Source organism: Athene noctua, chromosome 3 (assembly GCF_965140245.1).
Source record: "Athene noctua chromosome 3, bAthNoc1.hap1.1, whole genome shotgun sequence".
Classification (NCBI taxonomy): domain Eukaryota; kingdom Metazoa; phylum Chordata; class Aves; order Strigiformes; family Strigidae; genus Athene; species Athene noctua.
The window spans coordinates 85,625,107-85,636,533 of NC_134039.1; the positions used below are offsets into that span (position 1 = coordinate 85,625,107).

Sequence of the window (11,427 nt, forward strand, 5' to 3'; positions counted from 1 at the left end):
AGGTGGGAAATGTCCTCACCAAGTCTCACGGATGCTGGAAAACTCAAACTTGTGAAGATGCTAAAAATCCTCAGCTTAGTCTAGATTTGGAAAGCTTTGGGAAGAGCTTCAGAGCGCATCATGTTCTGATTATTTACTTCTCCAAGCTAAGGAGAGACCTACTTCACACACCGCCTCCTGGAGAGGCAGAAAAATCAGGCATGTAAAATAAGAAGGAAATGGAAATCGACTTGATAGCTCCTTCCCCTTCCTAATGGGTAATACTTACCTAATTATGCCCGCTTGCCATTTCCTTTCCCTGCTTTCTTTGAGATATTATGCAGAGAGAAATTTGTCTTAAAAGTTGTTACTTTCATTCAGAGGCATCCCTTTGAGCTGTTTGCCTTGCTGAGGCAGGCAAGGGCAGCAACTCCATTATAAGGAAGGAAAAAAAAAAAAACCCAAACCTTCTGAAGCTCTGACAGGCGCTAATTTTAGCATCCAGCTCCTCCTGCACATGGCTCACCTCTCTCACCTCCCTTCTCCATTCCTCACCCAGACAGAGGGGAGCAGCTCCTCTTGCCTCCTGCCCTTGCTTGGCCAAGGTGGTCTAGGTGGCCCAGGCCAGCTCCTGGTCTCTCGGAGCCACCACAGAGTCCAGGCAGGGAAAGCCAGAGGCTGCAAAGATGCTCTGAGTCCAGCAGCCAGAATGACTCTGCCCTCAGCAGGCGTTTGGAGACAAACCTAAGACTTGACAGTCTGAGGGCTGGTGGGATCCAAGGGGTCACCCCACACCAGTCCCAAGTCCATGCGACCACTTGGATGGCCTCTCTCCAAATGCACCAGCATCTCAGCCCCGCATCAAAGCTGCTCCTGCAGCTCAGGGTGGAGAAAAAGGGGTGGTAGAAGGAAATCTCAACCCCTCCAGGCCCACATCACCATGGGCGACTCGACCAAAGCATAGCAAGCTTTCTTTTGCCACGGCCAGCTTCCCTCTCTTAGAGGAGGTCACATTTAGCACTGTGCTTCATTGCACCAGGAGCAGGGGAGGGGCTGGCACATGCAGGACATGCAGGAGCGTCTCCCACCCCGGCACGCTGCTCCCAACCATCAGTACCACAGGGACAGGCTGGATGCGACCCTACACTAACAGCTAACCCCTGCACTTGTGGGATGGGTTGCAGCGGTTTCTGGCAGAGTGAGGGGTGAGCATTCAGCCCTCTAGACCCCCCCCAGTGGACCCCCACATCCTCCCCTCCACCTCCAACTTACACTTCCTAGGAAAGCCCTCTCCCCCCCCCAAGCCACCCCCCCCCAAGCCCTGCTCTTGCACCCCAGGTGTTTTTTTCTCTTCTCTGCAGGGAGCAGAGCTTCCAAGAAGGAAAATACAAAGCCCAAAGGGATTGACTTCAAGCAATGAAACAGGCTCCGCAAAGGAAGGTGTTTTATTCCTGCTCAAGGGGCTGCTTTAAAGAGCCTCCTTTTGTTTCCTCAAAGTCTGGGAAGGATGTTTCCCAGTCCCAGCCTGGCAGGCTGCCGAAGGTGGAGACCGGGAGGAATTCAGAGAACTTCAGCAGCCGCACTCTGCAAGCAACGGCAGAGATTTCCCCACGCCCAAGTCCCTCCACATCCATCATCCTGCACTGGTCCAGCCGTTCCTGCATCCCTCCACACCCTGCAGGGGCTCATCCCCCCAGGGGAGCATCTGCAGTGGCTGCACCAAGAGCCCAGCCCTGCACCTGCAGCAACTGTGCGAGGAGGAGCTGAGCCACCCCCCTCCACCCCAGCTACACCAACCAGCCCTGAAACTTCACCTCTGAGCTGTTAATTCTGCATGAAGCAAAGCTGGGGGTTTTTTTGGTTTGGTTTTTTTTTTTTTTTGTTTTGTTTTGTTTTGTTTTTTCCCACCAGGCATTTTCCAGGAGTCCTTTAGATCTTGGATGGGAAGAAGGAAGAACTGCACAGCTAATCCCTGCTGCAAGCAAAGCCAAGCCCTCCACCTCCTGGGCATCTGCCCCAGCCAGAGAAAGCAGCCCTGTTCCTCCCTCCATCCTCCCACCTCCTGGCCCCACCGAGCCACCCCTCTGCAGCCACTGCAGCATCCTCAGGGCTGCAGGGGTGTGAAGGACAGCAGGGTGGAGGAAGGTTTCCTTGCAGAGCCACCTCTGCAGTGCTGCCAGCTTCGAGGGGAAGCCGTGAACCCGGTGAGTGCAGGCAGGGGACCCGGGCATCTGGCTCTGCATCCCTGCTGCACTGCACTGCCCAGCTGTGCATTCCCAGACCCAAGGGATGTGTCCGCGGAGCTGTGTAAGTGGGCTCCTTGCAGGACCCCCTGCTGTAACTTTCAGCCAGAGCACTGCTCAGCACCCAGCCTACAGAAGATCAGCTCCCACCACCCACACTCATTTCTGGGGAGTAAGACCCCCCAAAGCAGGCTTTGTCCCGCGCACAGCAGCTAGAAAGCGATAGTTACGGCAGGCAGAGCGATACCCTCAGCACCAATCGCTCTGCTTGGCATCTTGCAGGCTGCAGCCAGCCCTGGAGGGGCCTGTCCTGCACAGCCTGGCCGGGTCCCCAGCTCCAGGGGGGTTCAGGCAGAGCAGGAGCCCGGGACAGGAGCATCAGAGGAGCTTCCCTGCCTCCCAGCGCGGAGGGATGGGTTTGCAGAGAGGGGAGGACTTCAGCAAACAACAAGGAGCAGCGCATGCAAGGAGATAAGAGAAGGTATTTACCAGGCAATCACTACAAGGTCCTGTGAATATAGTATTTGTGATGGATGAATAGACATATTATTACAGAACTTAATGCAAACCCTTTGCACCAAATGGTGACATGCGATTACTAGTTTGGAAATAACTAAGCTCATTATAATGAAACGCTTCACTCAAATCCCCCTCCAAAGGATGGATCTGACGAAGGAAGAAACCTGTGACAGGAACATACTGGGGGGATTTGTTTAACCAGATCAGCCCGCTGGGCCAGCACAGCACGGTTGCCTGCCTCCAGCGCGGCTAAAGCCTGGATTGCCGGGAAGTGTAACCCCCCAACCTGTGTGGACAGGGTGGGCAGTATCCCACACCCAGCATTGGGCTGTTCTTGGCACTTCCCTGCGTTTAAGAGATGAAAAGAAACACCTTTCAATAATAAATAATAATGCTAACTATGTGTTTCTATAGCAACTCATCACCATAGCAGCTAAGCGCAGGAGGAAAACTCAGAGCTCATCCTGCCGTCTTCAGGGTGAGGAGGCAATTGCCCTCCTGGAGGTGGCTTCGGTGGTGGCAGATCTGGGACTTAAACCAACAAATCACCCTCCAGATTGCCCCTGAGCACTGCCCTCCCCAAGGTAGCTGTCCGGGAGGGAGTTGGATGCTCTGGAGAGATGGAGCTTGGGGTCCAAGGGGTGATGGGGGTACGTGGCTTCAAAAGCACCAGACGTCAAGGTCATTGCAACGCTCCAAATGAGTCCTGGGACTCCAGGGTGGCTGGAAAGAAAGGGGACTGTGGCAGGGGGTAACCCCTCCACCCAGCTAGGAAGACACCACAAAGGGAAGAGTACAAAGGGTGTGACACAACCAAAAAGAGGAAATGCCCAAAATTAGCTGTGTGAATGAATACCTGCCCTCCCCCAAACACATAAACATCTCAGGGTAACAGCTTACAAAACTCCACAGGTTGCCCTGCTTTTACCAAGAACCAGAAATTTGCACCAAAACCCTGACAGATAAAAGGGGTTTCACAAAACAGCCCAGAACCTCACTTTTTTTAAACTAGTAAGTCAAGCAGACATGTCCATCCTAATTTGGGTGTGGGATTTGGGTTTGGGGTTTTTTTCCCCCCTAAATTGCCAATTAAAGAAAAATCCAAGCAAAAGCCTTTGATTAGCTCCACAACTGGTGGGGTCATAATCCCAGCTCATGTCCTCTCCCTGGCAGGGCCATGGTGACAGAGCCTTTTCCTCCGATGTAGAACAGCCTCCTGCCCCTCACCACCTCTGAAAGCCTCTTCCCACCCAGCAGAAGGTGACAGTGCCCAGGGATGGGACAGTGGCCATTAGTGACTATCAGCCATGTGCATGATGCTACTCCTCAGGCAGGTGAGCTAGTTTCCAACCAGAACCTCCCCGGTTTTATCATCTCATTCACGAAAAGTGAGTAATTTGTAAAGGTCATTAGAGTAAAACAACCATTAGATGGTGGCTAAAGGGACAGTCACTTCTGCAAGACCACCCCCATTTGATAGATGGGGAAGCAAGGAGCCAAGGGACTTGCTCAGGGCCATGGGGCAGCTGTCCAGCAAATCAAAGTCTCCCTTTGGCAGCCCAAAATAAGTTTCCCTAAAGTAAAATAAAGCTGTGTTACACACCAAGCACTTGCTATTCCATCAATAGGCAATTGTAACAGGATACACCTCCTTAGTCTCTAAATGAGTTTTCTTTCCAGCACTACATTATAGACAAATCCCCTGTCACAAAAAACAAATAAATCCCTTTTCACAATCAAATATGCTCTAACCAAGTCAAACAGGGCCACACGCACGTGCGGCGAATCTGCAAACCTTTTCCCAACTTCACAGCACGACCCGTCTTCCCTTTGGGTGAAGAAAGGCAAAAAGGACAGAAAAGAAAGAGCATTTAATAGAAGAAATGAAGTGGCAATTTCCCAGTTCAGCTGGGGATCAATATGTGGGCTCCTCATGGTTTCTGTTTCAAAGGGGCTGAGCTCTCGCCGCCAGAGCCCAGACTGACACAACGCCAGTGCTTGACTTATGAGTACTTCATCTCGGCAAGATATTTTTAATTTAAATCTTGCCGCAGTTGAGTATGAAGCCATCCGGGCTTTGATTTACTGCTAATTCATCGCTCCGATTCCTATAACTCTAAACTCAAGTCACCAAACAGTTTAACGTCAAGATATTCACCAGCAAGGCTCTTCATGAATGAGTATCGGGGGGCTGCTGGTGGCAAGTGCACGCTCCTCACTTCAGAAGAAACAACAAGTATATAAATATTAACCACCCACACGTAGTCCCCGAGTCCAGTATCACTTCACTATTTCAAAGGAAAACAATACTGGGATCAAAAAAACCCCTCCACCACCCTCACCTTTCCTGCGCCCTGTAGCGTTTTATGCTCAAGGAGAAATAACAAGAGGGTCAGGGTGGCTCATTTTGCAAACATTTACATGCATTTGGTGCAGCGTTGGCTGCGAGGGATCACCAAGCATCAAGATTTATTCCTCTGGCCCTTGCATGAGCTCAGAGGAGGGGGAAATGTGTGAGTATATATCATGCAAATGCCTGTAATGGAAACCTATCCCATATTATCTGCATTAGATCCACACATTCGTCCTGTCAGAAGGACAAGGCAAATTCAAGTGCCAGTCAGCTCCTGTAAATTTATTGCCAATGGCTTGGTGGGAAAGCCCTGACAGACCACTCATGTAGGGATAATATAGCTGGAAGAAAACTCAGAGATCAGGCGTGAAAGCCAAGAGAGATGGTACACAAGGGCTCCCTTCTGGGTCAACATCATTGGTCATCCAGCCATGCTCGGCAGCCTGGTTTTGTTTATTCCTATGCAAAAGAAGCCTGTGAAACTCAGCCCCTTGACTTTTGGGTCTATATTTCTGTTTCAGGGCATGCAGTATTTAAAAAAAAACACTGGAAAGCCTTTCTGAACAGCAAAGCATGGCATAAAAGCAAGTCACGGGGTCTGCAAATGACCTCTCTTTTTCTAGCGAAATCCCCCCTCCAGGTAAGGTCAAAGCCACCTGCTGATAGGCAGCATGGTGGGGATGGAGGCTGCAATCCCAACACTGCTCCCCCACTCAGGTCTTCAGGCTCTCCTCCAGCCCTGAGAACTTGGGGTCTTCTACAAACATTAGTATTTGAGGTAGAAACAGCTGGGAACATTATACTTCAGCAAAGAGTTGGCTTCCTCCATGGCTCCAGGAATCATCTTTGAAGAGCACGTGTCCCCAGCGAGGTTCACTGAGCTGCAGGGACTAGAGGCATCTCACATGAAAAGACCAGAGGGTTTCCAAACCAAAGGGTGCCCGTTCAAAGCCTTCAGAGCATCTCTAAGGCCTCAAAGAGGGTTGTTTGGGATTTTTCCGAAGGAAAGGGTTGCAGGACAAATGTCACATTACACTGGGTCCTGTTACGGGGGATGCAGGGCTGAGACTTGGCACCTCTTACCTGGGTGGCTGCTCAGCACCTTACGAGATACAACCAAGCAAGGACAAGGCCAACTTAGCAGAGCACAGGCACCAATGACGAACAAAGAAAACCAGAGAGTTCCGGTGGGGTGAGTCAAAAAAATCCCAAAAAAAACCCCAACAACAAAGAGGAATGTCAGTTCCAGAAAATCACCACACAGACTGTCGGTATGACAACACATCTCATTTTTGCAATGATCTCTCCATTCCCAAAGGAGATTAAAAGCATTTTGTACCCAATTTCAAAGATGCGGGAACCAACCTTAGAGCGCAGCTGCCCCTGGCCAGCGCGCTAACCCAAGGGGCTAATTTCTCATTTTAAAGCACCCATCTGTTATTTTAGATGGGAAAAATTCCATCTTGAAAGTGTCCTGTTCTGACCAACTTGGCTGTTGAAGCACAGGCTCCAGGGCAGGGGACTGCTCGCTGCCCTCATCTCCAACTACCACCTGGCCTTCAGTTTGTGTTTCATGGTGGTGAGTGAGGATTCCCATCAACAAACGTGGACTAAGCCTTTTGCTTCTCCATGCCTCGGTTTCCCAATCTGCACCAGAGGAATGAGAATACCTTCTCACTCTTTTAAAAAACTTCAGAATCTGAGTGAAAAACATCCGGGGAGCCCTATGTATTTATTTCTGTATTTTTCGTCGCAGTCACCTTGAGAGCTCAACCCTAAGCGATACAAAGTGCTTCTCACCCGAAGACAGTCACGCAAGGAAGCTCGCTCATCGCTGATACCCTGCAGTAAGGCAGTGGGTTGCCCAGACTCTCTGCACAGACGGGAAGTCTCATTGCCTTGGGCGCCTGGAGCGGTTGGTGTCCATTAACTCAGTCTTGCAAGCAAGGAGGGGGTAAGAAAGAACCCCCTGCAGCCTTTCGTCACACTAGTGAGGGCCAGAAAGGGCTTTTTTATTTTGAGCATCAAGCGGTTTGAGGGCTTTGCTATGGAAAACGGTCATAATCCAAACTGCATCCCTAACTGGGGAGGGGGATTCATGGGCAGGACATGAGACTTTCTGAGTCCCAGCACTGAGGGGGAAGGGGTGACGTTGGGCCTCAGTCTCAGCTATGTGGGACCTCCGTTTAAGGGGATATTGTGAATAATAAATCAAGACGAGCCAAGTCTCTCCCAGGACGCCATGCCATTTTCCTCAAAAAACACCTGTAGGCAATGCCAAGCTGCAAACTTTGGCACCGCTAACTCCAAAACTCAAAAGCCCTACCTCTAACACCCTCCCCACGTAGGATCCCAACACTGAGCCTACCGTGCCAGCATCATTCTCAGCTTTTTAGGAAGCTTATCAGAGCTCCCTTCCAAAACATGAAATTAATTCCTACACAGCATTAACCCTCAGCATACCCGAGTATCGTAAGACTTTTCATCCTGGGGCGTGTGAGCGCGCAAATCAAACGCCGGCTCTTCGGGAAGGAGGTAGGTCTTATTGCAACGTGAAGGAAATTGGGAGACAGAGACAAAGCAATTCAGTAAAAGGAAAAAGATGCGACACAAAAGGGTCTCCAGCATCCCTCCTCCCCTCCTCACCCTGCAAAAACACAAGAGTCAACACAAAACCGGCTCCGGCAACCCGCTGCCCCCCGGGATCTGGCTGCCAAAGACGGTTTCTGCCTCCCCAGCGGCAGATCTGAGCCTGTGCTGAGCCCTTTGCTTTGCCACATCTACAGGCTGTCTAGCACCAGGCTCGCTGCGGGTGCGGAGAGGGATGCTGGCAGGTGAACGCGTGAGGAAAGGCTCGAACATCTCCTCTCCCCACGGGAGAAGTTCAGCATCTCTCCTAGGGTCTGCAGTAGCACTCATCCCTCCGCTAGCCAGTGCCGGATGGATCGCTGAACACACCTACCACCAGTCCTCAGCGCCTACAAGGCAGTTACGATCATCGAGCAAAAGCTTCCCAACAGCTCCGTGATTGATCATCAGCCGTATTTTCAACCCCCCCTCTTGGACATAAACAACACTTAGATCATGCGGCTGTCATTTATTTTGCATCTGATTGATATCGCCGAGCACCGCGCATTTAGGATGGGACAGAAAGGAAAAGCCTTGGACTGGTCCTTTCCGAAAGGAGACACCCCCATGGAGGATGGGTCTGGGCAGAGGAGGGAAGAAAATCCCAGGCTTTCGTGACAGGGCTGGGGTTGCATGTTTAAACCTGGCTGCGCAGGAAAAGCAGACACACATCTGTTGCACCGCTCGAAGCCCGGCTCTAGTGAAGGGTCCCGCAACACAAACAAACACACACACACACTTCCCAAGGCAATTAAACCGCAAATAAAACGGCCGCTCCTCGCATCCCCGAGACCTTAACAGTGGCTTAGCCAGGGGAAGGAAGCACCTAATCTCACACTGGGAGGCTCACGCTGTAATTAAAATCACAGAGACGGCGAAAGCAAAGCAAGCCCATGCTCCGCTAGTCCTCCCCGCTCACAGATTTAACCGGCTTCTATAATCAAGACCCGGGTGAAACGGAGGGAAAATAAAGAAAATAAGTTAGCACGCTTTATGCCTTCAAAAATATTTGTGCAGGGCTGGTGCACGCTCGAGATAAGTCCCTAGAAAGCTGAGAGTGCTTGCATCGGCTGTAAAAATCCCCGGACACCGTCATTGTTCCCTCGGAATAAGAGCATCCTCCAGCAGTCCCAGGGGTCCCAGCCCAAACCTCCCCTCTCCGCACCACTCACCCCCACGACCTGGAAAGCCTCAAGCCCCCTTCGCTTTCCCCTAACCCTCCCATCCCAGGCATCGCATCCCGGTGGTGGAGGGAAGCCATAAAAAAAAAAAATAAAATAAATCAGGTGCGTTCCCAGCCAGCTCTTTGCTGCCCGGCAGCGGGGCTGGGAAGCGGAGCGGAGGGAGACGCAGGGTGGAAGTTTTACGGGAGGGGAGCGCGGCCACACGCTTTCCACCTGGTCCCTTCCACCAAGGCGAGTCCTGCAGGTTCTCCACCCCGATGTGACACGGCAAAGGCTGCGTCCCTCCCCGGAACGGGGAGCAGATGGGGCCCCAGGAGGAGGGTTTCCTCTGGGCTGGGTATGTAGCAGCCACATGCAGCCACTACAAACCCAAACAGCACTTAGCCCTGCTGGGGCTGAGCAAGTGGGTTTGTTTATCTGGGAGGAACTCATCTGCTGCCGGAGTATTATATTTCCACCAAAACCATGTGCGGCTTGGTGTTTAGATCACTTCTCCCTGTCTACATAATTTAAGGGCATATGTCTGATCAACGAAGAGCATCAATACGCAGGTTTCGGTTGCAGCACACACATGCACGGAGGGAGGTTTATCAGCGCCGACTCCGCGGCCGGGATTTGGGCAGTCAAACTCTCCAGCACCTTGCGGGAAGGGAAAGAACAGGGGGGACCCCCCCCCTTCCCTCCTAGGTGTTCCCCGCCGGGGGTGGCTCCTGTCCCCATCCACCGGTCACTCGGGAGGGGTTGATCCTCCCCGGGAAGAGCGTTCTGCCTCCAGCCCCGTCCAGAACCTCGTCGGGAGCAGGAAAAGTTTGCAAAATGCCTCCAGCCCCTCGCCCGGGGAAGGCTCTGGGGCACCGAGGGAAGGGAAATACCCCCCAAGGGAAGGAAAATCCGCAGCCGGGGATGGCCGGGGGTGATTAGGGACAGGCTGCGACACTGGAGCCGCTACCTCCGGGGAGAAAAGTTAAGCTTTGTGCATGGGGAAAAAAACATCGGGAACCCGGGGGGGGGACACACACGCCGGGCACCGCGTCCCCTCCGCGCTGGGGATGTGGAGGAGGGGGGGGATGCCGGGGGTCCCCACTGCAACCACCCCCCACACCCCCCAGCATCCTCCCGAGCCGTTCCGGGAGGGGCGGAGGGGCCGTGCCCGGCCACCCCCGGCTCAGCCCGGGGTCCCTGCTCGCCAGCCCCGACCCCCGCCCCACGACAGTGAGGAGAAGCGGCGGGGGGGCACCTCCCAAAGCCCCCCCCATCTCACACTCCCCTTACTCCTGCCAGGTGTGGAGGGCAGGTACCGCTGCAGCCCCGCCGGCCCTCCCGGGGCATCCTCCGGGGCATCCTCCCGCCAGCCCGGGCGGGGCAGGGGGGGGGCTCCTTACCTGGGAAGGCTCCTCGCTTGCTTTGGGTGGGTTTTGGTATTATGGATTTTTTTCTTTTTTTTTTTTTTTTTTTTTCCTCCTCTCCTTTCCCCCCCACTTCAGTCTTCAGAGCAGGCGCCGCATTGACACTGCAGATGGTCTCTGTGTGTGTGTGTGTGTCTCTCTCTCTCCAATCCCAAATACTCCACGGAGGCGGAACACGGAGCCCCTCTCTCTGCACTGGGCAAACCGTGTCTGGCTCGCCCAGAGCTGGGGGGGGGGGGGAAGGGGGGGGGGGGGATACGCAGCTCCAGCTTTCACTCCCCCCCCAAATCACCCCTTCCCTCCCTCCCTCCCTCCCTCCCTCCCTCCCTCCTCCCTCCCTCCTCCCTCCCTCCCCCCCGCCTTTAAACCAGCAAGGAGGGGGGGAGACAGGCAGCCGAGCCGGCAGGCGGGATGCAGGCAGGGGATGCGCTCACGGGGCCATGCCCGGCTCCGCGCCCGGCTCCGCGGCCGCCGCCTGCCCGCCGGGGAGGGCTCACACTGCGGCTGTCTCGCCAGCCCTTCCTCCCCTAGCCCTCCGCTCCAATGGTGGCTGCGGAGCGGGCTTTGACACCCAGGCTCTTTTGCAAACACAAGACACACGCACAGACACACACCCCTCTTCCAAAAAAAGCCGGAGAGGTGTGGAAGTGAGGTGGCAACGCGAGCTCAGCACGCCCGGGAGGGATAATAATAATAATAATAATAATAGCAATTAAAAAAATAAAAACGGTAATAAAAATCCCTTTCTGTTCTTTTTATTTCTTTTTTTTTTTTTTTCAGACAGAGTGGCCAGTCGCTCCTCCTTTCGCCAGCCCACCCACCTCTGGGAGAAGGGAGAAGGCGGAGGGGCGCAGATTGTCTCTGGAGGGGGATCCCCAAGCTGATTTTCGTCGTCCTAAAGTTTGATGGCGATGGGGACGGGGATGGGGCCGGGGCCGCCGCCTCCGAGCGCACCCGGGGCTGCGAGCGCCGGCGCCGCCGCTCTCCCACGGCTGCAACTCCGCCTGCCTTGATTTCTCCTCTGGGTGCCTTCCCTCGCTCCTACTCACTACTGACACCTAGGATCTCCAGCCTGATTGGGCTAATTGGGAAATGTCGCTGCCCACATCCCCCCC

The 11,427-nt window shown here is 53.6% G+C and overlaps 1 protein-coding gene across 1 annotated transcript in view; it reads right to left on the reverse strand.

Moving 5' to 3' along the window:
- Window positions 1-10,499, reverse strand: part of PLXNA4 (plexin A4) — a 462,846-nt gene extending 452,347 nt beyond the window's left edge. Inside the window, exon 1 of the mRNA XM_074903539.1 lies at window positions 10,289-10,499. The gene's annotated coding sequence lies outside the window, so the exon portion shown is untranslated. The remainder of the gene's footprint in view (window positions 1-10,288) is intronic.
- Between the last annotated feature and the right edge of the window lie 928 nt (window positions 10,500-11,427).